The sequence below is a fragment of the Heteronotia binoei genome, chromosome 15 (assembly GCF_032191835.1).
Source record: "Heteronotia binoei isolate CCM8104 ecotype False Entrance Well chromosome 15, APGP_CSIRO_Hbin_v1, whole genome shotgun sequence".
In the NCBI taxonomy this organism is placed as follows: domain Eukaryota; kingdom Metazoa; phylum Chordata; class Lepidosauria; order Squamata; family Gekkonidae; genus Heteronotia; species Heteronotia binoei.
In genome coordinates, this window is record NC_083237.1 from 54594389 (window position 1) to 54618276 (window position 23888).

Genomic DNA, 23888 nt, shown 5'->3' on the forward strand with positions numbered 1-23888 from the left:
AAGCCAGGATTTGATACACAGGCAATTACGGGACTTCAGTCCAAGCAAACTCTAGTTTCATTGCTTGCAGACTAGGCTGAGAACTCGGTAGCCAGGGAGTGTGTGAGTTTGGCTCTTGATGAAGGAAGCCAAGATGTCTGCATTTATGCATCACACAAAAACACAAACTAACTGTGGCGAATAAACCATGGTTTCAGATTCCCGCAGGACAGACCAGGCCCGTAGCCTGAAAATTTTAGGTGGGGGGGCCCACGGAATAAAATTTCAGATTGAGGGCCCCCACTCTGGCGGTTCCCACTCTCTCTACTGCTGCTGCTCTGATGGCCCTGATCTCCCCACCACTGGGGCAGCCCCTGCCCCCCTCCACGGCTCCTTCCCCTCCCTTCCTCCCTCCCACCTGGTGAAGTGCCAGCTCCTGGGGCTTTTTCAAGGCCCCCCCCCCGCGCCAATAAGCTAAACAGCTGGAAAAGCTGCAGGGAGGCCTCTGGGTGAGAGAGAGGAAGGGAGGGGGAGGCAGCAGCGGCAGCGGAGAGAGCGGGGGCTACAAGAGTCATGGAGAGCAGGGCTGCCAGGAGGGGCCATACAGGTCAAGGGGGGGGGTTCGATGGAGAGGCCGCCCCCCCCCATGGCTATGGGCCTGAGACAGACCCTAACCACCATTGCGGGAGCAGCCCACATTCTGACAACCACAGTAGCCATAGTCTGAGGGCGTTTTCGCACTGACCTAACTGTGGAGCGACATCTCTCTTCACCGCGCAGCGTCTGCGCGGATTTCGCACCGATTGCTCCGCAGAACCCGGAAGAGCCGCAAAGTCCCGCAGCTTTTGCGTCGCAAATGTAAACTGGTTTTTGGCCCTGAGTCTAATTCAACCAGGGTTTTGTGTTAAGTCTGAAGGGAGCCAATAGCCTGCCAGTGTCTTCTCTGAGATAGGATTTAAACACTGGCCAGAGAGGTGACACCTGCCAAGCATTGCTCTGCACATCAAGGCTCTCTTTAATGTTTAAAAAACATGTCTTGGATCCGGGTGTTGAAACAACATACAGTGCAATCCTGTGGAGAGTTACTCCAGTTGAAGCCCATCGATTTCAGTAGGCTTAGATTGGAGCAGGGGTGCAAAACTGTGGCTCGGGAGTCACATGTGGCTCTTTCACACATATTGTGTAGCTCTCAAAGCCCCCAACACCCTGTTGGCCGGCTTGGAGAAGGCATTTGTCTCTTTAAATCACTTCTCCAAGCCAAACCAGCTGGCGACTTGGAGAATGCATTTAAAATTAAAGGTGCTTTCTTCCTACCTCCCCCTACTTCCCCCTTCCCCATCTATTTGCCTTCCTTCCTGCCTGCCTTCCTTTCTGCTTATGACTCTCAAACATCTGATGTTCATGTCTTGCGGCTCTCAAACATCTGAAGTTTATTCTGTGTGGCTCTTAGGTTAAGCAAGTTCAGCCACCCCTGGACTGGACTGGACTAATTCTGCAAAGGTTTATATGGTTACATTTCTTAACAGCAGAACCTTTTTTAATAGCAGGAACTCATTTGCATATTAAGTCAACACACACACCCCAATGTAGCCAATCCTTCAAGAGCTTAAAAGGCTCTTAGTACTGGAGCTACTGTAAACTCCAGGAGGATTGGCTACATCAGGGTTGTGTGGCCTAATATGCAAAGGAGTTCCTGCTACAAAAAAAGCCTTGCTTACCAGTATTGTAGTACCATCACCCCCTTCTCTGTTCAGGGCGGATGTCTTCTAAGAAGCCTTCTTTGAGTGACACAGGGCACATAAAATTAGGGATGGGAAATGCTTGGAGATTTTGGGGGCAGAGCCTGCAGAGGGTGGGGTTTGGGGAGAAGCGGGACTTCAATAGGTTATAATGCTATAGAGTCCACCTTCCAAAGCTGCCAGGTGAACTGATCTCTGTTGCCTGCAGATCAGCTGGAATACCAGGAGATCTCCAGCCACCACCTGGAGGTTGGTAACCCTACATAAAAACCAAGGCTCATAAACCTGAACTGAGCATGAGTGCACTGGTGTCACCCCGGCCTATGTGTATAAAAAGTGTACACCTGTAGCCTCAGTCCCTGTGACTGGAGTCGCCGTTTCCAACCACGTTCTCAAGCATGGGGAAGAGAAGCTCCGCATGTACACTCTGTAGCAGGGGTAGCCAAACTTGCTTAGTTTAAGAGCCACATGGAGTATACATCAGATGTTTGAGAGTCTCAAGACATAAACATCACAGGAAGGAAGGAAGGAAGGAAGGAAGGAAGGAAGGAAGGAAGGAAGGAAGGAAGGAAGGAAGGAAGGAAGGAAGGAAGGAAGGAAGGAAGGAAGGAAGGAAGGAAGGAAGATGAGGAGAGGAGGTGGAAAGAAAGCAACTTTAAGTGAACTCTCCAAGCCACTGGCTGGCTTGGCTTGGCAAGGTGATTTAAAGAGACAAATGCTTTCTTCAAGCTGAACGATGGGGTGGTGGGGGCTTCGAGAGCTGCACAATATGTGTGAAAGAGCCACATGTGGCTCCTGAGCCACAGTTTGGCCACCCTTGCTCTGTAGTCTCACAAACTAGTGATCACTGATAGATTGGGAAGGGGGCAGCAGACTCATGTAGGGGTGCCAGGTCAACTCCTGCCTACCAGTGGGGAATGGGAAGGGAAGGTTGCCAGATCCAGGTTAAGAACCTGCTGGAGATTTGGGGCAGACAGGGATCCTGGGGAGGACAGAGACCTCTGTGGGGCACAATGCTGCAGAGCCCGCCCTCCAAAACATCCCTTTTCTCCGGGGGAACTGATCTTTGCGGTCTGGAGATGAGCTGTAATTCCAGGAGATCCCCAGGTCCTGCCTGTCTATATGAGTTGATTTCCCTGTACTTCATGGCCTTTAAAGAGGTCTAGACAGAGATCTGAACAGAAAAACTGATGGGGTGGAACATTTCCCCCTCTAGAGACTGAGAATGTAAAGTATAGTTAATTAAAACGGTAAATCTGATCTTGTTTGTTTGACTGCTGTTAAGCTTAATCTATTTTACACATTTTTACAGACTATTTTGGCTACTTTCTTGTCAGTACACCGAACCAGCTCACTCTCACCCCTGCAGCCTGGGTTTGAGGCCTGGTGTTCCAAAAGGGCTTTGACTCAAGCGCCCATGAACGCTGGCAGGACCAGGCCTCCGATTCAGTGGGAGCTCACAGGAGCACAGCTCCTGAACCTTTCTGAGAGTTCCTCCTCCTCCTCCTGAGAGTTCCACCTCCTTGTCCATTGAATAGTAGGTGCAGCGGCATAACAGTCCCTGGATGAGCTCCACCACTTATTTTTCTACAAAACGACCCCTGGGCAGGACTAGGGTTGCCAATCCCCAGGTGGGGGCAGGGGATCCCCCGGTTTGGAGACCCTCCCCCCACTTCAGGGTCGTCAGAAAGCGCGGGGAGGGGAAGGAAATGTCTGCTGGGAACTCTGTTATTCCCTATAGAGATTTATTCCCATAGAAAATAATGATCCGCGGGTATCTGGGGCTCTGGGGGGGGGGGTGCTGTTTTTTGAGGTAGAGGCACCAAATTTTCAGTATAGCATCTAGTGCCTCTTCCCAAAATATCCCCCAAGTTTCAAAACAATTGGACCAGGGGGTCCAATTCTATGAGCCCCAAAAGAAGGTGCCCATATCCTTCATTATTTCCTATGGAAGGAAGGAATTTAAATGTGATGGCCAGAACTCCCTTTGGAGTTCAATTATGCTTGTCACAGCCTTGATCTTGGCTCCACCCCTAATGTCTCCTGGCTCCATCCCCAAAGTCCCCAGATATTTCTTAAATTGGACTTGGCAACCCTAGGCAGGACAGACTCAGAGTTCACAGGATAATGTGTTTTAAATTGTTGTGAGCCAACCTGAGCCTTGCGTGCAGGGAAAGGTGGGATAAAAATTTAATATATAACTTTTAAAAAATAATAAGATAAATAAAGAGTAAACATTAGAGTTTGTAGAGTCTTTCAGGATCAAGTGCCGTGTTCTACTGGAGAAAGTTTTCCTTCCAGACGTTTCGTTCTCAGCTGCGGAGAACATCCTCAGTGGCGTTGCAGCCGGAGCAGGCGCTCAGACCTTTTGGCTGCTGTGCATTGAGTGGGGCCAGGGCTGCTGGAGAGCTGCTATTTGTAAGCTGGAGGGGGTGTGATGAAAGGGCAATTGGTTTGTGGATGTGCCCATTGTTTGGTGGGGCTTCCTGGGAGGGTAGTGATAAGGAAACTGGCTGTTGAATGTGACCATTGTTCTGTGTTAATTGCTGGGAGGGTTGGAAGGGGTTTGAAGATAAGGAAGATGGTTGTTGACTGTGTTGTTGAGATTTACAAACACCAGCACAATTTACAGAAAGGAAGAAGGCATTTTCATCCACCAATCTTGGTACCCAGCTCTGCAAAACACCCTACAGACTATAAATTGCAGAAAGTCTCAGAACAACCAGCAAATTCCACAGAACAATCAGCACAGTCAACAACCATCTTCCTTATCTTCAACCCCCTTCCAACCCTCCCAGCAATTAACACAGAACAATGGTCACATTCAACAGCCAGTTTCCTTATCACTACCCTTCCAGGAAGCCCCACCAAACAATGGGCACATCCACAAACCAATTGCCCTTTCATCACACCCCCTCCAGCCTAGAAATAGCAGCTCTCCAGCAGCCCTGGCCCCACTCAATGCACAGCAGCCAAGAAGGTCTGAGCGCCTGCTCCGCCTGCAACGCCACTGAGGATGTTCTCCGCAGCTGGAGGAAGGAAAACTTTCTCCAGTAGAACACGGCACTTGATCCCGAAAGACTCTACAAACCCTAATGATGTTACCAGCCGTGAAAACCTGAAATCTTTGATAAAGAGTAAACAGGTTCTTAGAGGAGAGTTATATATTAGATTTTTATCCCACCCTTCTCTGCGCTCAGGGCTCAGGTTGGCTCGCAGCAATTAAAAACACAGATAAAACATTTCAAAAACATTCTCAAGTTGTACAATTTATACACACAATAAGATGGCCCGTAAAGCTAGCAGCATGCTCCTGTGGGTGTATAAAAGTGCCCAAGATTTTAAAAGGGCAGTGAGCAAGCACCCCCCAGCAGTCATTGAACATTCCAGGTCAGTGGGGTGGAACAGAGGAGGCCAGAATAATGAGACACCCGTCGCCTCAACCAAAGGCCTGGCAGAACATCTCGGTTTTACAGGCCCTGTGGAATTGAAGCAGATCCCGCAGGGCCCTGATCTCATGTGGGAGAGTGTTCTACTGTGTTGGAGCCAGAGCCAAAACACGTTTTCTATTTCTGTCTCCTTTTCTGACGTCCTCTACAGAAAGATTTTCTGGGGTTCTTGAAACAATTCATGGAGAATCAAAAAACTGAAAGGAAAATGGGGGCAAGAAGAAGAAGAGACTGGATCCCACGGTGATTGCGACTCAAACCGCAAACTGAAGGACAGCAGGCTGGCAAAAATCCACCTTCTGAACTACTCAGCAAAGGCCAGAATGAAGAAAAACTCATTATACCACCAAGCCAGAGATTGGGTTACCAACTTCCAGGCAGAGCCTGGGCTTCTCCCAGAATTACAGTTGGTCTCCAGACAATAAACATCCGTTTCTAGAGTTGTCAGCTTGGTTGGGGGGAAATAAGATTTTGGAGGCCAAGCCTGAGAAGGGTAGGATTTGAGGAAGGGAAGAGCCTCAATATGATGTCAAAAAGTCCACCTTCCAAAGCAGCCATTTTCTCCAGGGGAACTTATCTTTGTCATCTGGAGATCAACTGTAATTCCAGATCTTCAGCCACCACTTGGAAGGAAATGGTGGATTTGGAGGGTGGCCTTTATGGTATCACACCCTACTGAGCTCACCCACTTCTCCTCTCTTCCCAGACTCTGTCCCCAAATTTACAGGACTTTCCAAATAGCCTTGGTAACCCTAGCCAGAGAAGGTAGGCTTCCCAATCCCCAGGTCCCAGCGGGGGATCCCCCGGTTTTACAGGCTTCCCCCCACCCCCACAGCCATTATGCACCTCCATGAACAATTCCCATAAGGAATGATGGGGAATTGATCCGCGGGTATCGGGGGCTCTGGGGGTGCTGTTTTTTGAGGTAGAAGTGCCAAATTTTCAGTATAGCATCTAGTGCCTCTTCCCAAAATACCCCCCAAGTTTCAAAAGTATTGGGCCAGGGGGTCCAATTCTACGAGCCCCAAAAGAAGGTGCCCCTATCCTTCATTATTTTCTATGGAAGGAAGGCATTTTAAAAGGTGTGTTGTCCCTTTAAATGTGATGGCCAGAACTCCCTTGGAGTTCAATTCTGCTTGTCACACCCGTACTCCTGGCTCCACCCCCAATGTCTTCTGGCTCCACCCCCAAAGTCTCCTGGCCCCACCCCCAAAGTCCCCAGATATTTCTTGAATTGGACTTGGCAACCCTAAGAGAAGGTCAGCTAATACATTTTGATCCTTTCTGGGAGATTATGAAGATCTCCAGGTGGGAGCTAGAGCTCTCCCAGAATTATAATTTATCTCTGGACTACATAGATAGCTTCTTCGTATTATTTATTTATTTAATAATAATAATAATTTTTAATTTGTATCCCGCCCTCCCGGCCGAAGCAGGCTCAGGGCGGCTCACATAACATAGAATACTGCATTACAGTAGTACAATGATAAAACAAAATAAAAGACCCCAATTTACAATTATTTCTCAGTTAAACATTAAAACATCAATAAAAGAAGAATTTAAACCCACAGATTAGTTTGGTGCTACGAATATAGCATAGCTCTCATAGCGATGGTATAATAATTCCACATTAAAAAGCCAGCTGGAAGAGGACGGTCTTGCAGGCCTGGCGGAACATTTATTCCACTTCTTCTGGAGAAAATGGCCGTTTGGGAGGCCGGCCCTTATGGCATCCTTGTCAGTGGAGGCCCAGATAGCAGCCACTGCTAAATCCAGCTTTTTTCATCTGAGACGGGCAAGGCAGTTGGCTCCCTTCCTGGAGCGCGATGACCTGGCAACAGTGATCCACGCAACGGTCACTTCGAGGCTAGACTTCTGTAATGCCCTCTACATGGGGCTGCCCCTGTGCTGAACCCGGAAATTGCAGCTAGTGCAGAACGCAGCGGCCAGACTGTTAATGGGACTCCCTAAGTGGGAGCACATACAGCCTAGGCTGCGGGAACTGCACTGGCTGCCAATTGTGTACCGGATTCGTTACAAGGTGCTGGTTTATTACCTTTAAAGCCTTATATGGCCGAGGACCTGCCTACCTTAGGGACCGCCTCTCCCCATATGTTCCCCAGAGGGTGCTGCGATCTAGCTCACAAAATCTGCTGACAATCCCTGGGCCGAAGGAGGTCAAATTGAAAATGACAGGAGAGAGGACCTTCTCGGTTACAGCTCCCCGCAGGTGGAACCAGTTACCAGAAGAGATACAGGCCTTGCAGGATCTTAACTAGTTCCGCCGGGCCTGCAAGACCCAGCTGGCTTTTTAATGTGGAATTATTATTTTATTTATTTATTTATTATTTATTACATTTGATTTATATCCCGCCCTCTCCGCAAGCGGACTCAGGGCGGCTCACAGTATCTACACAATTAAACAAATAAAATATATAAAACCATAATTTACATTTTCAGTTTAAAAACGTTATACCATCGCTATGCAAGCTATGCTATATTCGTAGCACCAAACTAATCTGTGGTTTTAAATTCTTGTTTTATTGATGTTTTAATGTTTAACTGAGAAATAATTGTAAATTGGGGTCTTTTATTTTGTTTTATTATTGTACTACTGTAATGCAGTATTTTATGTTATGTGAGCCGCCCTGAGCCTGCTTCGGCGGGGAGGGCGGGATATAAATTAAAAATTATTATTATTATTATTATACTCTACTGAGGCCCCTTCCCTCCCTGAAGCCTGCCCTCCTTCGGCTGCATCCTCAAATTCTCAGGTATTTCTGAACCCAAGGAAGGTAACCCTACCGGTAGAGCAGCCTGGTGGGAGTGTGAACACAACCTCTCACATCTAGTCTTCCTGCCCATGCGTTCTTCATAAGGTGGACACCAACAGCTGGATTTGCTGGTAGACCCCTTAGAAAGAAGAACCAGGGCGGTTGAATCCACCCATCCAGCAAGTTGCTGATCAGCAACTCAGGATGCTGGGAACATAGATCATTGCTAACTACGCCATGAAAACTTAACAGCTCCATAGCAAAACCTGCCAAACAGCGTCCGTCGACTGGAGAAACAGCTTCTGATACAAAACATCTGGTTTCTTTGCCAGTAGGCCTGCCTTGTAAACAGCTAATAAGTATTCAGGGAAGAGACTCAAAGTAGCGGTTAGTGAAGGTCAGCTTTGAGCTTTCATCTGCAAGCCACTCGGAGAAGCCGATGCATATGATTTGTTCAATACATTCCAGATCTGAGGAATGCCACTTTAATGGCGCAATATTTATGATAATCCACTTGTGAAATGAAAGGCTGCCTGCATGGGGTGAGGTGGGGGCCAGCAGGGACACTGGAGAATATTTCTCCATCAGTGGTTCCACAGCACTGGCTTCCCGTGGTAGAGCTGAGCTCTGAGAAGTTTCAATCTTCATATAATGAGGAGATTAATGCCCCTGACACATGATGAACCAATAGAATGCCAATTCGGAAAGAAGTGCGGCAGATCAGAGCCCCGGCAAAACACAAAGGGCCAATTTAGACAGCTGATAGAATCATCTCAGCTGTCCTATTTCCACTCGCAGGAGGGGGAACACATATTGGAGTGTTCCAGGTAGAAAATATCTCACCGCAGACTGAAAACTGGCATGCTGAGGGGGAAAGCATGTTAGCTTTTCCCAAAGTGGGAATTTTTGAAAAACGCACGGGGTACCATTCACCCATTAAGTCTCCCACCCCCAGTCTGAAACAGGATAATCTGAAGTGCAATCCTAAAATAGTTTCAGGCAGGGATGGAATTCTAGCAGGAGCTCCTTTGCATATTAGGCCACACACCCCTGATGTACCCAATCTTTCTGGAGCTTACAGTAGACCCTGTACTAAGAGCCCTGTAAGCTCCAGAAGAATTGGCTACATCAGGGATGTGTGGCCTAATAATAATAAAAGTTTATTATTATTATTTATTATTTATAAGAGATGTCATGTGTTACAGTGACACTCTAGCAATCCTCCCAAGCTCTGTGGTAACTCTCTAGCATTTTGGGAGATTGCTAGAGTGTCATGGTGATGTATTATGATATATGGGGGAAGGAGGTGTGGCTCAGTGGAACAGCATCTGCTTTGTATGCAGAAGGGCCCAGGTTCAATCCTTGGCATCTCCAGTCGAAAGGACCAGGTAGGAGGTGATGTGAAAGACCTCAACCTGAGTCCCTGAAGAGCCACTGACAGTCTGAGTAGATGAGACTGTCCTTGGGGGACTGATGCTCTGATTCAGAATGAGGCAGTTTCATATGTTCACGTGATGGCACTTTTGGTTGCATGTTCTCCTATGGGGTGGGGAATTAGGAGGTCGCGTGCTATAGCTGGAGACCTGATCTCTATGATCTTCAGCACAGCCTTTTTAATGGTCAAAGGGGACCATTTTTCATCAGCATAAAAACTGGTTGGATCAAGCCCTTGGTGTAGAATGAGGAACATCAAGGTGGGGCCTTGGAGTTCTCCCAGATTTATAACCAGGGCTTTTTTTGTAGCAGGAACTCTTTGCATATTAGGCCACACACCCCTGATGTAGCCAATCATCCAAGAGCTTATAGTAGGCCCTGTAATTAGAGCCCTGAAAGCTCTTGGAGGATTGGCTACATCAGGGGTGTGTGGCCTAATATGCTAAGGAGTTCCTGCTACAAAGTAAGTCCTGCTTATAACTGGTCTCTATACTATTGATGCTGGTTTCCCATAAAGGAAATGGAAGCTTTGGAGTGTGGACTCTACCTGCTGAAACTCCCTCCCCTTCCCAAACACTCCCCTTTTCAGGCATCACCATCTGAATGTCCAGGAATTTCTCAAACCAGTGTTGGTAACCTTTTTTGGGTGTGTGTATCAAGACAATGTTAGGGTTAAGGTAATAGAAAGTTAAAATTCTCCATCAAAGTAAGTCACTTCTATACCCTATATAACTAAATCAGGTCCGACATGGCAATGTATTGTACTAGCTTTGTTCTTTAGCAGAATTTATTCTGCCACGTCTCCCCACAGAGAAGAACAAGGGAGCTATGCACTGACTTGGAGCCCCACGTCCTGGTCACTGGAAAATGTACTTTGCCTTACTCCGTTCCGCCATCTCAGAGTTGCTAAAGAGAGGAGCGTCTCTGATCAGCATTACAAAAAATGATTTCCAATGTGCAGATAGCAAAAAGGCGATCAGTCAGTCAGTGATGGCTGTATGCATTCCCATACCTCTGAAAGACTAAGTCAACCTCGAGCCGGCTACCTGAAAACCCAGCATCCACCAGGGATCAAACTCAGGTCATGAGCAGAGCTTAGGACTGCAGTACTGCAGCTTTAACACTCTGCACTACGGGGCTCTTCAATTTCAAAAAAGCAAGTTGTCAAAGGCTGGTTCCAGACCAGACTATTACATAGACAGGGCTTTTAATTATTTGCGCCCACTTGTGTATTTCTGAAAGACTTCCTTGGGCTGTTGAATACGTGTTTCTGGGAAGGTTCATTCAGCGCCCAAATTGTCCTGGTTGTCCTTTTGTTTTTTAAAAAAGGAAATGAAAGGAAAGGTCCCCTGTGCAAGCACCAGTCATTTCCGACTCTGGGGTGACGTTGCTTTCACAGCGTTTTCACAGCAGACTTTTTACGGGGTGGCTTGCCATTGCCTTCCCCAGTCATCTACGCTTCCCCCCAGCAAACTGGGTACTCATTTTACCGGCCTCGGAAGGATGGAAGACTAAGCCAATCTCGAGCCGGCTACCTGAAAACCCAGCTTCCACCGGGGATCAAACTCAGGTCATGAGCAGAGCTTAGGACTGCAGTACTGCAGCTTTAACACTCTGCACTATGGGGCTCTTCAATTTCAAAAAAGCAAGTTGTCAAAGGCTGGTTCCAGACCGGCAGTTTAAGGCAACCCAGGGGCAGCTGAGAAACAAATCAGAAAAGCACGTCTAAACATGCACATCTGCCTCCCGCCTTGAAGTGGTAGCAAATTTCTGAGCTGCACACCATTCGCCTCTTTGGCATCTGGATGTGGAAGTGCACAAGCGAGGTGGATTGGTGGTGTGAACCCACCAATTCACTCTAGGCACTCACCAGTATTCTTTTAAACAAAAAAAAAACCTGCCCAGAGTGCATGAGCATATATGCGCATGACCACTAAAAATGTATGGGAAAAAAGCAACCGACAGTGCCAAAGGAATGGTGTGCTACAGCCACCTGACCACCCCAAAGCGTCTCCCATGCGGGATACAGGCGCTTAGCGGGGGAGTGTGTAGACAGGCTTCTGCCACTCCATTTTGAGCCGGCCTGATTGGGGACATCTCCCATGTGCCCCAAGCTGCCGGTCTGGAACCAGCCATTGAGACAAATTCAATGTGACCAAATTTCCTGCTGAGTATTCTTAGGCTTAAATACAACCTGGGGTGAGGAAAGGATTGAGCCTTTTTTAAAAAAAGATGAGATATTACTTTTTGAAAAATAAAACATGTTCATTTGGATGTCTCCTCTGGATTGAGGGGTAGTTTTTAATGCTTCTCTACTCCCCCCTGCTCCTGTGCTGGTTTTTATTCAGGCAAATCACCACTCGTAGCTGCCTGAAGGCCCCTATGAATCCCTCTGCAGGAAGGAGTTGCATTAGGGAAAGGGCACTGGTTAAATCAGGGGCCGTTTTGTAGAAAAATAGGTGGTGGAGCTCATTAGCATAATCATTAGCATATGCTGCCCCCCCCCCAGCCAAAAGCAACCCGACGCAAGAAGGGAGAGCCCTGGGCGAGTGAGGCCTGCTTGAGCTGGCTAGAGATCCAGCCAGCCCAAGCAATCCTTGCTCACCTGGGGCTCTATCCCTCAATCCAGAGGAGACATCCAAATGAACATGTTTTATTTTTCGAAAAGTAATATCTCATCTTTTTTTAAAAAAAGGCTCAATCCTTTCCTCTCCCCAGGTTGTATTTAAGCCTAAGAATACTCAGAGCCAGTTTGGTGTAGTGGTTAAGTGTGCGGACTCTTATCTGGGAGAACCGGGTTTGATTCCCCACTCCTCCACTTGCACCTGCTGGAATGGCCTTGGGTCAGCCATAGCTCTCATAGACCTTCTTCCCCTGTAGTGGTTAAGTGTGCAGACTCTTATCTGGGAGAACCGGGTTTGATTCCCCACTCCTCCACTTGCACCTGCTGGAATGGCCTTGGGTCAGCCATAGCTCTGGCAGAGGTTGTCCTTGAAAGGGCAGCTGCTGTGAGAGCCCTCTCCAGCCCCTCCCACCTCACAGGGTGTCTGTTGTGGGGGAGGAAGGTAAAGGAGATTGTGAGCCGCTCTGAGACTCTTCGGAGTGGAGGGCGGGATATAAATCCAATATCTTCTTCTTCTCTCTTGGCCACCCCCACACAGTCAAAAGGCCAGCAAGTCAGCCACCGCCAAAAATCACATAAGAAGTGAAGAAAGGGTGGCAAGAGCTTCTCCAGGGGTTAATGAGGGCTGCTGGGGGTGTGGCAAAGCCCCTGGTGGCTGGCTGGCTGCCTGCTCTCTTAATCCAGGGATTGTTATGCAGCTGCACCTACTATTTAATGGACAAGGTAGGTGGGGAGGAGGAGGGGGAACCCTTGGAAAGGTTCAGGAGCTGTGCTCCTGTTTAATTCAAGGCCTGGATTAAATCTCCCTTCCCTGCCACCATGCCTCCAATCTGAAGAAGCCCCTCCTCTTCCGAGCTATTTTTATCCTAAAAAAAATAAAATAAAGAAATCTCCCCCTGTCGTATCTCATTAGGTCACAATTTGTGTAAAAGCTTGCCACCGGAACAAATTGAAATGTACTTAAGTTAATACAAATCAGTCAGCCCCTCTTTGATACCAAGGAAAGCACGGAAACAGATAAAGTGGCCAGCCGCTAAGGATCTGGGAAAGAATGCACTGAGAAACAGAAAGCAGCATAGCTTTGTCAAGAATAAATCCTGCCGAGCTAATCTTCTATCATGGGGAAGCCGTGGACACAATAGAACTTCCTTTCAGCATATCGTTTGACTCTGTTCCCCAGGATAGCAAACCCGATAGATTTATAAGCAGAACAAAGTTTGAGTCCAGTGGCACCTTTAAGACCAACAAAGTTTTGGTCAAGATATATGCTTTTGTGTGCTCTCACACTTCTTCAGATACATTGAAATGGAAGTTAGCAGTCCATACGTATAGGTAGAGGGTGAGCAGCAAATCAGCATAAACATAATAAAAGACCATAACAGAGGCCAAGACCAAACTGGAATAACAAGCTTAGTTATTGAGAGCCAGTTTGGTGTCGTGGTTAAATGTGCAGACTCTTATCTGGGAGAACCGGGTTTGATTCCCCACTCCTCCACTTGCACCTGCTAGCATGGCCTTGGGTCAGCCATAGCTCTTGTAGGAGTTGTCTTTGAAAGGGAGAGCTCTCTCAGCTTCTGGGAGAGCTCTCTCAGCCCCACCCATCTCACAGAGTGTCTGTTGTGGGAGAAGACGTTAAAGGAGATTGTAAGCCACTCTGAGACTGATTCAGAGAGAAGGACGGGGTATAAATCTGCAGTCTTCTTCTTATATGATCACCATTTGTTTGGGTTTAATTTGGGAGTGGTGGAATAGTGAAGGAAATAAATATATCAAAATTGGAGATAGATGGGCAGATGTACCATTCTCAGTTGTGGAACGTTGAGAGTAATGAACTGAGACCCTATTACTCTCCATCCATCTCCTCTCAGGGGTGGAGGTGACTTTACAGCATCCTCTTCTTTGTGGTAGAGTGATGGGCTGTTTATTTTTTATTAATTTATTAAAAGTTTATATCCCACTTTCTTCCTCAATGGGGAGTCAAAGTGGCTTACAACGTCATTCTCCCCCCCCCCCAACAAGCCTGTGAGGTAGGTCAGTTTTGAGCGGGGTGGCCAAACTGTGACTCAAGAGGCGCATGCAGCTCTTTCACGCATTTTGTGTGGCTCTTGAAGCATCACCCCGTCGGCTGGCTTGGAAAAGGCATTCCTCTCTTTAAATCATTTTAAACTCTCTTTAAATCACCACTGGCTTGAAGAATGAACTTTAAGTTGCTTTCTTTCCACCTCTCTCTCCCCTCCATCTATTTTCCTTCCTTCATTTGACATTCATGTTTTGTGGCTCTCAAACATCTGATATTTATTCTATGTAGCTCTTATATTAAACAAGTTTGGCCACCCCTGATCTAGAAGGAGGATTCATCTACAGGGCTCCATCCTAGACTGGTGCTCTTCAACCTTATCAACTGTTTTGAATGATGGGGTGGAAGGAGTCCTTATGGAATGGATGCCACAAAAGTGGAAGGCAGAGACAACAAATCAGAATTTTAAAATGGCCTCTGTGAAGGAAAAGACTTGCAAGCCCCTCTTTCTCCTTCAGGTTGGACTCTAGGAGGTCAGACAATCCCTGCAGGCAACCCAAGTCTCCAGTCTGTGATGGCCCTGCCCTGGATAGCACAGGCCAGCTCAATCTCTCAGATCTAGCAAGCTAAGCAGGGTTGGCCTTGGCTAGTATTTGTAAGGGCAACCTCCAAGGTCTGAGAGACCACCTCTCCCCATATTTGCCCCGAAGGAATATACGTTCAATTAGTCACCGTCTGTTGGTTGTCCCCAGCCTGAAGGACATCTGCCTTGTCACGACCAGAGCCAGAGCATTTTCTGCCTGGTGGAATATGCTCCTGAGAGATCAAGGCCCTACCCAACTGACTACCTTTCTGTAGGGCCTGTAAAATGAAACTGTTCCACCAGGCCTTTGGCTGAGGCAGGGGGCATCCGTAGAACTTCAGATCTGGCCTCCCTTGTCACAGTATTCCATCCTGTCACAGTATTCCATCTTCTATTGGGCCTATTGATGTATCCTTGGAGAGCCAGTTTGGTGTAGTGGTTAAGTGCATGGACTCTTATCTGGGAGAACCGGGTTTGATTCCCCACTCCTCCACTTGCACCTGCTAGCATGGCCTTGGGTCAGCCATAGCTCTGGCAGAGGTTGTCTTTGAAAGGGCAGCTGCTGTGAGAGCCCTCTCCAGCCCCACCCACCTCACAGGGTGTCTGTTGTGGGGGAGGAAGGTAGAGGAGATTGTGAGCCGCTCTGAGACTCTTCGGAGTGGAGGACGGGATATAAATCCAATATCTTCTTCTTCTTCTTGATGCCAGCTTTGCCCCACCAGTTGGAATAAAGAGACAGACACAGGAAGCTGGGTGAACTAAGAGCCACTTTATTAAAATTCTGGCAGCAAAGGCAAGGCATAAGTTGGTGGCACGGTCAAAGCCAGAAGTCCTTTGGACATCTCCCTTGCTGCCAGTGGGTGAGCCACCCTGCCCCGGACCAAAGCCAATTCCCCGTGGGGTGGCTCCTGTCTGGCTGGCATATTGCTCAGGATACGCCCAAGAGATCTCCCCCCCCCCCCCGCCCAAACCACGTGGCTTAAGCGGAGATCAATCCCGGCCATCCTTTAGGCAGTCTGCATTCTCCCCCCTCCATGCTGCACAGCCCCGAGGGAGACCCTGCAATACCCCCCAGCCCAAATAGGACTGCTGCATGGTGCTCACCAAGCCGCCAAATCCAATCCAACCTGCCAACCCTAAGTGACCAACCTCAACTACAGCACCACCTTAGCCAATTTCACAATCCTTGGGACAGCAGTGCAGCGTAGGCGAAAAACACCCCTTCCTACCACCAATCAAGGAAGGGGCAAAAGAATCCCTACCCGGTTCCCATTGCAATTGGGCGACCAGCCAAAGCCTGCACTATACCCAGGGTGGGAGGGTGGACCAAACACAAGGCAAGACTGCAGACAGAGGGGAAGTCAGATGACTAAGTCTGGGCCCTCCCCCCAAGACAGGAAACTGGCTGCTGGAGCAGCCAACTCCTCTGCTCTTTTCCTTCCATCTGAGGCAAAGGCAGCGCCCCCTGCTGCAGACTCCATTGGTTGCAGGTAAGGAGCTGAATTGTCCATACTATGGTCTGATTAGTTTGTCTGCTACCTGAAATGGAGTATTTTAATTGTTGTATTGCTTTTATTGTGTTATTTGCTTTACTTTGTTGTTAATTGCCTATTGTTTTATTGTTACTGTTTAAACTATTGTACTCCACCCTGAGCCCATACATGGGATACAGCAGAATAGAAATGAACAAAATGAAATAAATAAAGGAATACCGGGGGTTATGACGCAGAAGCAGTCAATACTAAACCACCTCTAAAAAAATCTCTTGCCTTAAAAAATATTAAAGTGCATAATGCTAAAGAGCTAAAACTTCTGGCTTCCAGACAATTTTAGGATCTCCTGGCTAAACTACGCATACTACCATGTAAAAACATATCCCATTGTGAGGCCCCTTCCCCTTGCTCCCTCGGGTGCCAAAAACAAATTGGTATCACCCACTGCCACTAAGGCCTCAGAAGAAAGTCTTCAGTTGAATGGAGTTATACGTCTGGTGAACTGTGCCTGCATTGCAATTTACATTGTCCATAGTCATGTGGACAAGATGGAGTCCCTACGGAGGAGGAAAGTTGGATTTATACTCTGCCCTTTACTCGCAGTCTCAGAGCAACTTACAATCTCCTTCCCTTCCCCTCCCCACAACAGACACTTTGTGAGGTAGGTGGGGGCTGAGAGAGCTCTGAGAGAACTGCTCTTGAGAGAACTTCTCTGAGAGAACTGTGACTGGCGCAAGGTCACCCAGTTGGCTGCATGTGGAGGAGTGGGGAATCAAACCTGGTTCTCCCATGTTAGAGTCCACTGTTCTTAACTGCTATACCACACTGACTCGTGTTCCCGTGTCAACAGAAAGATGCAAGAGAGTGCTTCTTCCTCATGTCCTGACTTTATGTAACATCTGTCCTATCCCCTCCCTACTTTGGATGACCTTTCTGTCCCAACAGAAGAGTTTACATTCTAGCAATTTGTTGGCTTTCCTCTCTGTCTCTCTTGGGTATGGCATTCTAGCAGAATGTACTTGCTTCAGCCAAAGACATTAGCCTAACCAAGAGCTTGAGTGCTCTGTGCTTGGAACTTGACGGCGCCTTCCTTCAGCTCCCTCCTTCCTGCCAGATACTAATTTCTAACTGGGCTGCTGCTCATGGGTAGGGTATAGTGCCAAAGACTGAAAGACTGGGAGGAATTCTTGGGTGGAAGAACATTTTGATGGGTTGGAGAGCTGGGATGAAGCTAACAAAATAACATGCAACAGAGACAACCGGAAAGCTCTTTAGCAGCCACGAGGAGATAGGCCAGAGAAAAGCCTCGAGTGAAGGCTCCAGTTGCAAAAGCAGCAGATTTCCAGCCACCACCTGGAGGTTGGCACCCACAATTGAGAGCAACCTCAAGATGCTCCATGCACACCAACCCTCTCCATGTTTATAAGATCATTAGGTTGGACCCGGCCAGCTTTTTCAGTCCATCTTGACCAAATCCCCTCCCTACTACAGCCCCTCTTCCATGTGGCTTCTGTTCATGCAGGTTCAATGATCCACAGCAAAGCCTTTTTAGGTGGCCAAAGGGGAACCTCTCTCTTTTTTTCACCAGCAGAATAGCTGGTTGGATGTGGCCTACTGGGTTGTGCTCTCTAGCAGTAGACAGACATACTCTTCAAGATCCTGGGGTACAGGGGTAAATATGAGCAGCCGTGTGATGCACCAGCAAAAAAGGCTAATGCCATCTTGGGGTGTATCAACAGAGGCATAACATCCAAATTGCAAGATGTCACAGTCCCACTGTAGACCGCATTGGTCAGGCCACACCTGGAGTATTGTGTGCAGTTTTGGAGGCTTCACTTCAAGAAGGATGTGGACAGAATGGACCAGATGCAGAGGAGAGCAATGAGGATGATCAGAGGCCTGGAGATGAAGCCCTATGAAGAAAAGACTTGAGAATGTTCAGTCTGGAGAAAAGGAGGTTGAGGGGGGACATGATTGCTCTCCTTAAATATTTGAAGAGTTGGCAGAGGAGAGCAGGGATCTGTTCCTGTTGGCAGCACAGAACTCGCAAAAACAGGTTTAAATTAAGAGCAGGAGCTGGATATCAGGAAAAACGTTTTTACAGTAAGAGTTGTTCAACAGTGGAATCACTGGCAGTCTTTAAGCAGCAGCTGGACAAACACCTGTCAGGGATGCTTTCGGTCAGGGGTGGCCAAACTTGGTTAATATAAGAGCCACATAGAATAAATGTCAGATGTCTGAGAGCTACAAGGAAGGAAGGCAAATAGATGGGGAAGGGAAGAGGGAGGAGAAGTGTAAAGAAAGCAGCTTTAACTTTAAATGCATTCTCCAAGTCGTTGGCTGGCTTGACTCGGAGAAGTGATATTGTTGTGTCTTGCAATGCGGTCCAGAAGTTACTGCGCAGCGACGCTACAGAGGTGACCAGAGGAAGGCCACTGATCGCTCGATGTAGCGCGCGAAACTACCCCGCCAATCAAGATCTGTGGCGGGAAGGTTGACTGGCCAGGATTGGACCTGGCCAGACGGAAGGTTGTTCCGGGGGTTTGTATATATAGCGGGACCCGGCCCGCATTTCTCTCTCTTGTGATGTACCCGCTAATAAAGTATGTTGCCTTCAACACGTCTCGTCTCCCAGTACATTACAGATACGATGCGATGGGGGGACTTTGAGAGCCACACAATGTCTGAAAGTAGGGTTGCCAAGTCCAACCCCAGAAATATCTGGGGACTTTGGGGGTGGAGCCAGGAGACACTGGGGTGGAGCTAGGGGGAGGGGGGGAAACGGCGCCGGGGAGCGTGGCCAGCCGCCCTGTCTCGGAGCGGGCGACGCTGCTGCCGCCTCTTCTCCGCTCGCCGTGGCTGCTCCTCCGAGATGGGCTCAGCCTGAGCCCATCTTGGAGGAGCAGCCACGGCGAGCGGAGAAGAGGCGGCCGCGGCGGCCTCGCCCGCTCCGCCTCTGGGGTGGAATCGAAGGGGGGGTGGAGGCGGGCCGAGGGCGTGGCGAGCCGCGAGTCCGGATCCTAGAAGGGTTCGGATTCGCGGCTCGCCATGCTCCTGGCCTGCCTCCGCCCTCCCCTGGTTTTGCCTGCGCTGCTGCCGCCTCTTGGCTGCTCCTCCGAGATGGGCTCAGCCTGGGCCCATCTCGGAGGAGCAGCTGCGGTGGGTGGGGAGGGGGCGGCGGTGGCGTGGCGCGGTGGCCTTGCCCACTCCGGGATGGGGCGGCTCGCCGTGCTCCCCGGCGCCATTTCCCCCTCCCCCCGCTTCCATTTTTTTGGGGAGCGGGGGAAGAGGGTGGAAATCCTGGGGTCCCCCGCCAGGGCGGGAGGGTTGGGAAGCCTATCTGAAAGAGCCACTTGTGACTCCCGAGCTACAGTTTGACCACCCCTGCTCTAGGCTGATCCTGCATTGAACAGGGAGTTGGACTAGATGGCCTGTATGGCCCCTGTGATTCTATGATTCAAAGAAGAAGACGACTGCAGATTTATGCCCCACCCTTCTCTCTGAATCAGAGACTCAGAGCGGCTTACAATCTCCTATATCTTCTCCCCCCACAATAGACACTCTGTGAGGTGGGTGGGGCTGAGAGGGCTCTCACAGCAGCTGCCCTTTCAAGGACAGCCTCTGCCAGAGCTATGGCTAACCCAAGGCCATTCCAGCAGCTGCAGGTAACTGTAGCATCTTCATCTGTGTTGAGAGTCTCTCTCTTGTGCATCGCTGCCACTGACCTAACCAATGTACAGAGCATGAAACTGAATGATGGACCAGGCCCAAAACTTTTATAAACATACTTGTTTATCTTTGGCCTTACAAAGGCAGGGTGGAGGAGAGATTTAAATCAAAAGTTGTAACAATTGGCTAAGAGAAGAGCTGAGATTAATTAGTATAATTTACTGATTGCCTCCGAGGGGAACCCAGCAATTTAGTACACAGCTGTTGGCAAAGTCACTGGACAACACAGGCATTTAATAAGATTGCCAGCTGCAGGGGGAAATTCCTAGAGGTTTGGGGAAGGAGCCTGGGGACAGCAGGATTTGGGGGAGGGGCTCAATGGGATATACCATAGATTCCACCCTCCAGAGCGGTCATTTCCTCCAGTGGAGCTGATCTCTGTAGCCAGAGATCAGTCGTAATTCCAGAAGATTGCCAGGATTCACCTGGAAATTTACCACCACAGTGTTTTGTCTAGGTTCCAGTCCCATAAGGGGGAGCAGATAGCCAAGTTCAGGCTGCCTCCACACCTGCGAGCCTCTGTCTTTGCTGACCTTCAGACTGGAGACACCTGTTTCCTCCATTCCAGGGCAAGAGAGAGATGCTGTGGTTGCCTAGCAACCAGAAGGATGTTCTCAGGCCTGCCAGCTTCTGAAAACTTGTCAGATGGAAGCTAGCAGTGCCATCCTGAGATGGGAGTAAGTCCCACTCAGTCTAGGGAGGGACCATGGCTCAGTGGTAGAGCCTCTGCTTGGCATGAAGAAAGTCCCAGGTTCAATCCCCAGCCTCTCCGGTTAAAAAGGACCAGGCAGTCAGTGATGTGAAAGACCTCTGCTTGGGATCCTGAAGAGCTGCTGCCAGTCTGAGTAGACAATACTGATTTTGATGGACTGAGGGCCTAATTCAGTACAAGGAGCTTCATGTGTGTATTCATGTGTATGTTCAAGACTTGCTTGAGATGGCACATAAGAGAGCCAGTTTGGTGTACATATGAACATACGAAGCTGCCTTATACTGAATCAGACTTTTGGTCCATCAAAGTCAGTATTGTCTTCTCAGACTGGCAGCGGCTCTCCAGGGTCTCAAGCTGAGGTTTTTCACACCTATTTGCCTGGACCCTTTTTTGGAGATGCCAGGGATTGAACCTGGGACCTTCTGCTTCCCAAGCAGATGCTCTACCACTGAGCCACCGTCCCTCCCACTAGTAGTGATTAAGTGCGCAGACTCTTATTTGGGAGAACCTGGTTTGATTCCCCACTCCTCCACTTGCACCTGCTGGAATGGCCTTGGGTCAGCCATAGCTCTTGTAAGACTTGTCCTTGAAAGGGCAGCTTCTGGGAGAGCTCTCTCAGCCCCACCCACCTCACAGTGTGTCTGTCATGGGGGAAGGAGATAAAGGTGATTGTGAGCCGCTCTGAGACTCTGATTCAGAGAGAAGGGCGGGTATAAATCTGCCGTCTTCTTCTTCTCTATGCCTTTGTCATTCAAAACATTACACCCTAGCAAATACATGAGTGATATGAGTAAAACAAACAAATCAGGCAGTTTAGAAGGGTGTGTCTCTATTTAAGCTGCAGGATTGCCACCACCAGGTTGAGAAATTCTTGGAGATTTGGAGGGTGGTGGGACGGTGATTTGGAGTTTGCTGTTTTGGTTTGGTTTCAACGGAAAATATTTTGCATGATTATGCAACCCTCTTTGAACCACGAGGAAAGCCAGGGCGTGACTGAGCACACAAACAAGATCAAATAATAGAAAGTAATATAATTAAACGGACAAAGCATTAAAAATTGAGCCAATAAAAAAAACAAAGCATAAAAATGCATTGAAAAATTGGAACATAGAAACTTATAGAAATCCAGAGCATAAAAAGCATGCAAAAATCCAGATCTTCGAAGAGCAACCTAAATCATCCTCATTACAATCCTCAAATTACAAGCAAACTGTCAAAACAATTCCAGAGTTCAATCCCATCGTGACAAGCCTGGGTAACGAGAAGTGTTTTGGCCAGGGGCCAGTGTGTTTATGAGAAACCAGCATGGATGCCCTTGTTTACCTTCATTAGGAGCACGTTTCTCACAATAAATGAAAAGCAGAAAGATTAAAATGCTGTGTTGCGTTGTGTTTCGAGACAGAGCATTTGGTTTAGGACTTTCTTCTCTTGGTACGTTTCCAGCAAAGCCAAGTCCGTAACATCTGCTCACAAAATCTTGCATCTGAGCTAAAGTTCTTGCCAACCTCTTCAAACCCAGGGCAGTGATTGCTTGTTTGTTTCTTATCCAGATTCTGGGATCAAACCGTTTCACATCACATCAGACTGTTAGGGCCACACTCTTTGAAGTGGATTTGGATTGTGTCTTTAGAAGCCTCTAAACCAGTGGTTCCCAACCTTTTGGGCACCAGGAACTGGTTTTGTGGAAGACAATTTTTCCATGGACTGGGGGTGGGGGGGTGGGGATGATGGTACAATTGTGCACTTTATTTTGGTGTGGTGGTTAAGTGTGCAGACTCTTATCTGGGGGAACCGGGTTTGATTCCCCACTCTTCCACTTGCAGCTGCTGGAATGGCCTTGGCTCAGCCATAGCTCTCATAGGAGCTGTCCTTGAAAGGGCAGCTGCTGTAAGAGTTCTCTCAGCCCCACCTTCCTCACAGGGTGTCTGTTGTGGGGGAGGAAGATAAAGGAGATTGTAAGTGGGTTTGAGACTCTGAGATTCAGAATGGATGGCAGGATATAAATCCAATGTCGTCGTCTTCTTCTTCTTCTTATTATTATTACTACATTGTAATATAAAATAGAATAATTATACAACACACAGACCGGTTGCTAACAGGCCATGAACCAGTACCGGTCCATGGCCCAGGGGTTGAGGACCCCTGCTCTAAACCCTCAGTGTGCTCCCACTTTTCCTGGTTGTACCACAGCATCCATTTCCAAGCCATTCTGAGCAAAACTTCTAACAACATGCTAGAAGCAAAAACATGAAGATGCTGTGCTTGTGCCATCTTCCCTATTCAAGCTCCATCAGGATGAAAACCTACAGAACTGGATTTAAAAACAAACAAAACACCTTGCCTTGGGATCTGGGAGGGGGACAGGTGTACCTGTTTACAGAGCAACAAATTCTCTCCAATCCTCTTTGGGCAGTACAATTTTACATAGCATCATAGCTTGACTGTCATTTGTGAAAACATCCGAAGAAATTGAAAGCATCTTGGGTATTCTAAGCAACAGCATTATAGCAAACCATCAGCCTGTCTGCTTGAAAGAAAAGAACAGGGGGGGAAATAACGTCAGATAATTTTAGCCCACTGATCCATTTACAGTGCTAGCCTGAGGAGGTCTACTCAGAATTCTACTGAAGTCCTCTCACTGTGGCTTGCTCCTGGGAAACTATTCTTAAAAACTGCACCATTAAACACTGTTTGGTGTTATTTTATTTAATGTTATTCTTGTTTAGACTGATTTTTATTGTAAGATGTTATGAGGGAAAGCTGGGGTTGAAACATTTTTAAATGTTGCTTAAAGGAAAATTTCACAAATTAGAATCGCCCATTAAAAGTTGAGGAATTCCTGGAAATTTGCAACTGGAGCCTGAGGAAGGTGGGTTGGGGGGGGGGGAGTGACATCAGTGAGGTGTAACATTGCTTGCTATCTGGCTGTCTTAACTAGAGGTGTCAGAAATTTAACTGGAAAACCTCTGCAGTTTGGTGTAGTGGTTAAGTGTGCAGACTCTTATCTGGGAGAACCAGGTTTGATTCCCCACTCCTCTACTTGCACCTGGTGGAATGGCCTTGGGTCAGCCATAGCTCTCACAGGAGTTGTCCTTGAAAAGGCAGCTGCTGTGAGAGCCCTCTCAGCCCCACCCACTTCACAGGGGGGCTGAGAGAAGAGAGAGGGGGAGGGAGAAGGTTGTGGGGGGAGAAGATATAGGAGATTGTAAGCCACTCTGAGTCTCTGATTCAGAGAGAAGGGCGGGGTATAAATCTGCAGTCTTCTTCTTCTGCACGCCAAGGCACTTCTCTGCCAGGGAGCCATGGCTCTTCCCTAGAAGGCTGAATAAACCGTGTCCTGAAAGAGGGGCTTGCTA

The 23888-nt window shown here is 48.2% G+C and overlaps 1 protein-coding gene and 1 non-coding gene across 2 annotated transcripts in view; both read left to right on the forward strand.

The window, feature by feature from the left end:
- Positions 1 to 23888, forward strand: part of ASIC2 (acid sensing ion channel subunit 2) — a 786273-nt gene that overhangs the window by 403192 nt on the left and 359193 nt on the right. The window lies entirely within an intron of this gene.
- TRNAT-UGU (transfer RNA threonine (anticodon UGU)) lies at positions 9244 to 9315 on the forward strand. Its single transcript has one exon. It is a non-coding gene; the product is annotated as a tRNA-Thr (tRNA).